The sequence below is a fragment of the Neodiprion virginianus genome, chromosome 1 (genome assembly GCF_021901495.1).
Source record: "Neodiprion virginianus isolate iyNeoVirg1 chromosome 1, iyNeoVirg1.1, whole genome shotgun sequence".
NCBI lineage: Eukaryota > Metazoa > Arthropoda > Insecta > Hymenoptera > Diprionidae > Neodiprion > Neodiprion virginianus.
In genome coordinates this window covers 16,378,522-16,384,227 of record NC_060877.1, presented here as the reverse complement: position 1 = coordinate 16,384,227, position 5,706 = coordinate 16,378,522, and the positions used below count along the sequence as shown (strand labels likewise).

At 42.9% G+C, this 5,706-nt stretch overlaps 1 long non-coding RNA gene across 1 annotated transcript; it reads left to right on the top strand.

Annotated features, from left to right (window-relative positions):
• Positions 1 to 4,193: 4,193 nt before the first annotated feature.
• On the top strand, positions 4,194 to 4,961 carry LOC124298274 (uncharacterized). The gene is made up of 3 exons (XR_006906765.1): positions 4,194 to 4,295; positions 4,536 to 4,800; positions 4,888 to 4,961. It is a non-coding gene; the product is annotated as an uncharacterized LOC124298274 (long non-coding RNA).
• The last annotated feature ends 745 nt before the right edge of the window (positions 4,962 to 5,706 follow it).

Sequence of the window (5,706 nt, the reverse complement as noted above, 5' to 3'; positions counted from 1 at the left end):
ACTCGACTCGCAACGCGTTGACCTTGAGTATAGTTACAGGCGTGTCTGACTCGTGAGTTTTATCAACCTCCAATACACGTGGTGTGAATCCCAAAAGTTGAGCAATGGAATCATTTGGCTCAAAGTCAATCGTGTGGTTGCATGTGGTTTCGCTGCGTGATGTATTATTGTTGGGTTTGATGGCGGATGTTCCCGGACCATCTTTGTCGTCAAGGTTGATATAGCTGACTCGTTTTTTCGTGGACCGTTTTCGGGCATTTTGTTTCGCATTGAAACACCGCGGAAATGCGAAACCTTAAAGATTTTTGCATATTCCAACAAGTCCGAATCAGTTAACGCTCGACGTGGTAGCATCGCATATAGTTTTTCGAGAGATGGAGACCAAGACTTGTTTCGTACGGTTACATATAAAGCCCTTTGCCCGAAGCGATAGCTTCCATAGTTTTGTTGTGTCGTTCGCTCTTTCCCAGTTCTCGTTCAGCAGCACTTGCATCGTTCACAGCTTTTGCTCAACCTGCCGCTGCACCGGCTAACGCGCCTGTAGGACTATGTCCAGCGAAAATAGAAATCAGAAACGGTAGAAAACTACCCACTTTTAAAGGTACCGGTAGAACGCGAGGTGTTCGCACTTTACATTCACCACCCGCTTTTTCAACGGCGTTTTCAGCACCCCTCAGCGCAGATTCGATAGCTACTTTTGCATCGTTGCTTGAAACTATAGAACGTTTTGTAGCATTTCTAACTTTTCTCAAGGTCCCATTTTATGACTTTGTAATTCCCATTCCGAGTTTTGATTTTACTCTTATTGTATTAGCTATCGCCCAAGCGGCTGCCTTTTCACCCAAATTTGCGTCCTTCGCAAGAACCCGTTACCAAGCTTTCTCAGCCAACACCCTGTCAGCCCCATTTCCAACTTCAAGATTTTCACGATTCTGCGAATAAGCAATATCGTGGTCATTGCAAGCTGCGTCGAGAAGATTGATTCCCGTACCACGCCGCGCGAGTCTCTTTGTTAATTTTGTACCAGGCTCACAGTACTGATAACCAGTTACACGAAATTCGACCGGAAGGCTGTTGATGATTTTATTTACCAGACCCTTGCCACGATGTTGCCGCCTGCTGCTTCTGTACGCGATCATGTTCGTGCGTTGATTAAGAAGAGTGCTCTAAAAGGGGATATTTATAGCAGATGCGATCAGTTATGTACGAGATGCGGTTTAAGAAACAACCTACTCAACTTCCCGTGATGAATTTTGACAAACTTTCGGAGCAAAATGTCAAAAGGCACAAACGGCAGGGTGAAGCACTCCTGGATAGTGTACGTTCGCTATTCTGTGGACTGTCGAATTGTGGTAAAACTGATGAGTTGCTTACACTTATAACCCATCCCAAGGGACTCAGATTTGGAAATATTTATATCTACTCGAAATCTCTCAACCAACCTGAATACCAATTATTGAAGCAATTGTTGGACCATGTTGAGAATACGGAGTATTTTGCGTTTACCGAGCGTGAGCAAGTGATTACACCGGAATAAGCACCGCCCAACTCAAAAATCATATTTCACGATGTAGCGTGCGAAAAGCAGGACAATATTATAGCCTGCTTTTGCATAAGTAGATATCACGACGTTGACTTTTTCCATTTCTGTCAGATGTACGCGCGTATTCCCAAACATCTCGTGCGCGACAACGTAAACTTACTCTTGTTATTGAAACAAGACAATATGAACCTGAGACACGTATACAACGACCATGTAAACACCAATATGTCTTACACAGAGTTTGAAAGCGTGTGCTCTGCATGCTGGAACGGTCAGAAGTACGGGTTTCTGGTGATCGACAAAGACAGTGAGCTCAAGGAAAGACGATACAGGAGGGGATTCGATTCTTTTGTTAGCCTAGAAAAGAAACAAAATCTAACGTTTCCGAGCGAGAGACGCAGAAGCGTTGCAGACTCAGTTGCGTGAACATGCAGAGCTCTGATATTTCCAAGCAAAAAGATGTCCTACATCAGATCGCTCAAGCAAGTGCCGCGATCCGTCGAAAACAGATTACTCTAGTCGGGCAAGGAATCTACGACTCAGAAATTGAGTGACGTTTTCAAACCAGTAGTGACTCTGTTGCTAGAACTGGTGAATCTTACAAAAGATACTCAACCTGTAAAACAAGAGGTGGAAGAAATTGAAGAAGAAAGAAAGCAGATGAAAAATGAAACGAAGAATGAAACTAACTCAGAAATGGACAATTCTTTTGCTTCGGCAGGAGATAAAACAATCGTAGAAACACCGATCTAGGGAATCGAGGATGAGTATTATGCACTATTGAGAGATAAGAAGACGAAAGGTGAATTGGACAACGTGTACAGTGTACGCAACCTTTCAAACGGACTAATGATTGGTGAATTGTTGATATCTTTTAAGAGTGACTACATTCGTATTGACGATACGCTTTACCCGAAAACAGAGAGTTTGCTGGAACTTTTGTTTAAAAAACAGCCTGACGGTTCATCTGTGAGCACCGGAGATCGGGAAAATTTTAAAAACATGACCCACGCAACAAACGCGCATAAAAAGTATTACTCATCCGATGGGGCTGTTTGAAACGATCACAGTGACAGATTCAAAAATGTCATTGCCGAATTGATGGATTATTCCCCATCACCCCGCCGAAAGGGTAAAGGTCTACTTCCGCAAGCTATGATCACTCGACAAGGTGTTGAAACGGAATACGTTTTCTGGGATGATCCAAACGAGTTAGTGGAGCGTCTTCCTTTACTCCTGGCATCTAAGGCAGCGGGAAATCCGAGTCACAATAACGAAATGATCTCCATTCTCGAAAAGCTACGCGAAGCAGGAATCATTTATCAAGCAGCTCCAATCGTTTTTGCATTCATTACCAAGATGAGCATCGACGTGTTTGGACGGCATCTGGATGAAAACACGGCCGCGAGCACTCCCGGTCCTCTGGGTGTCGGATTTCAAATAACAGCGGACGGGCATTACGATATACGGAACAAGAGACCGTGCGATGTCGCAGATCCCGCAGAGCCGAACAATGCTGTAATTTCAAAAATCTTGAGACGAAAATTGAATGTGCTGCAAAAACAAATCGACAATCTCGATTTGATCATTTATCAAAGCTTGAGAGCTCACCACGGAGAAAGCTTTGGATACTTTTCACACAGACTTCATAACAGGCAGAGACCTGTCGAATCGAAACGCTGAAATCATTTCTCAATTAGACATCCGACAAGAGCGTTGGAATATGAACGAGGAAAAGCAAGCACTGGTGACGGAACCGCATAAGCCTGCACGCCGGAATTACCCGCGTCGACGTGTAGACGTGCGCGGTATCGACGAGACCTGGCAGGCGGATCTTGTTGACATGACGTCATACGCTGGACAAAACAATGGCCACAAGTACATGCTCACAGTCATTGATATTTTTTCAAAGTATGCGTGTGCTGTACCGATAAAAAGCAAGTCTGTAGATGATGTTACAAAGGCAATGGAATATGTGCTTGTTCAAGGACGGGTGCCGAAAAATTTACACGTCGACAGAGGACCGGAATTTTACAACTCAAAATTTGAATTGCTTATGACACGTTAGGGAATCAAATTTCACTCCACGTACAGGAATTTGAAGGCTTCGATCTGTGAACGTTTCAATTGCACGCTGAAAGGTAAAATGTGGAATTGGTTCAGCATGCAAGAAAGCTTCAAGCGGCTCGATATCTCATCTGATTTGGTTTCGGCTTACAACAACGCCAAACACCGACCTCCGTGAAGTTGACCCCCCAAAGTTGTTATTTTTAAATCTAATTAATGCAATTTGTTTGAGAATCGTTTGAGAGGGTTTGAGAGTAAAGAAAAATCGTTTGAGAGTTAGAAGTTTTTCCGGAAAATTGATTTTAATTTTGGGTGTGAAGTTAGCCCCCATATTTTCTATCTCCTCAAAAAATGGACTTGGACGTTTAATTTTTTTTTAATCGTTTGAGAATCGTTCGAGAGAATTTGAGAGTAGAAAAAAACTGTTAGAGAGTTAATATTTTAATTGATATTAAATAATTATTTAATGTGCAATTTCCCCTAGGATTAGAGCACTTCCGGTGTGCGCATTGTGTGTGCGCACTGTATATGCGCAACATGTCTGCGCAGTGCGTCTGAAATCAGCTGTAGCGACCAAGATTGACGAAGAAATACGAATTTCGAGGATGCGGATTATCGTAAATCGAACGAGTACGAGATGGACATGGAGACGAAGCTGAGCAATTTTCTCTCAATGACACCAATGGTAAGCGAAGAATTGGATTAAACTATTGGAAAAAGACACGAGCGTCGAAAACGGGAAACTTGACGAAATCTTTTCAACACAGTGCAACAGAAAGTGAAATCTTTTATAGAACGCCAAAATTGATATTTACTGATGAGGAATAATGCACTTATAATTGGAAGAAACGTAGAATGTCGATGGGCTTATAATATATGTCAGCGATGTTCCTGTTCGTCTATCCTAAGATTTCTGTGTTCTCAGATCTTGTAAATCTTGGACCGTGCTTGCAACGATCTTGCGAACGATCCATGTTACTCGGCTAGGCGTACCATCCCTTGTCGCATTTACAACGTAAATAAACTGTGTAGCTGTAGCTGTGTAGCTTTTGCGCAGCGAAACAAATTGTGGGACAAACACAAGGCGAAATCTCGCAAACACAGACCCTCGATGGTCGTCTCGACGGACATCAGTTACGGGACGCACGTTTGCATGAAAAACAGTCCAATGTACCAACCGGGAGCGATCGGTAATTCGCAATTTTCTGAAAAAAAACCATTTTAATCGTTTTTTCGACATTTTCTTTCAATTTTATCGCTGGCTTGATTGTTTTCAGGCTTCACCATCGCCAACGGCGTTCCCAAGGTCAGTCAGCTGCTCTTGGCCGCCTGGAACCTCGATTCAACTTACCGTTTTCAAATTTTGCCCGCTGGGTCTCTCCATACCGGAGAATCTGTCGATAAATGCGAATCCAATGGAAACGCCAGTGCCACCGGCAGCAGCAAATCGAACCACAAGGAAACCGCAGATCATTTGAACATGCTGCCGTCTCCTTCGCCGGCCTCGAGCACGTGCAGCGATACCGGAAGCATCACCACGAATCACAGTCAGTTTTTATCGATTTTTTGTTTCTTTTTCCGTCAAATCCTTCGAGTACACACTGGGTCATTTTGACCCGTTAAATTTTTTCTCTTCTGTTTCGTGAAAAAATGCATTCAGGCTCGCATAAATTCGCAACTAGAAAAAAGAACGAGGAATTCATGTTTTCCGGAATTGAATGATTTGAAAAACGTCTCGGGTCAGATTGATCCACTGTGGACTTGAGGAGGTGTTTTTCTTTTTTTTAAGCCCTTCGAGGACACATTGGGTCATTTTGACCCGAAGAATTTTTTCTCACCGGTCGTTTGGCATTGCATTTTGTTTTTCGTGAAAAATACATTCAGACCTATAAATTCGCTGAAAAAAAAACGAAAAGTTCATATTTTCCGGAATTGAACGGTTTGAAAAAAGCCTCGGGTCAGGTTGACCCGATGTGGACATGTAGGATGTTTGTGCGAAATGTTTGCATGTTTTGCGTGAAAAAAATATATTCAGGCCCATAAATTCGCAGCAAAAAAAAACGATTCACGTTTTCCGGATAAAAAAATCTTATTTT